The sequence below is a fragment of the Dipteris shenzhenensis genome, unplaced genomic scaffold (genome assembly GCF_047967505.1).
Source record: "Dipteris shenzhenensis isolate YYH24624 ecotype China unplaced genomic scaffold, Dip_SZ_1.0 scaf0357, whole genome shotgun sequence".
Taxonomy (NCBI): domain Eukaryota; kingdom Viridiplantae; phylum Streptophyta; class Polypodiopsida; order Gleicheniales; family Dipteridaceae; genus Dipteris; species Dipteris shenzhenensis.
The window spans coordinates 45,001-45,365 of NW_028239663.1; positions in this window are offsets into that span (position 1 = coordinate 45,001).

Consider the following 365-nt stretch of genomic DNA (forward strand, 5'->3'; position numbering starts at 1 on the left):
AGGGTATGGAGTCTTCTATCCATTATTAGAGCTTAAAATAGGCATGATATTGAATCCTCTATCGGTTGATCGACTATATGGTTATAGTCCCGATTCGGCATACGGGTGTGGGAGAACTACCTCATTACTGAGAATCTCGAATGTGGATAATGTAAATCTTCAAAGATACTATCGGTTTCTACGATATATATTATGAGGAGGTACCTCCCCCTCCCCTGACGTAAGTGAAGTATTATCCCTATTGAAGGGAGGTACATCATCTAGACTATCTTCTATCCTACTGGAAATGGATGAATCTCCCCGGGTGGGATTTGAACCTACGACCAATCGGTTAACAGCCGACCGCTCTACCGCTGAGCTACCGA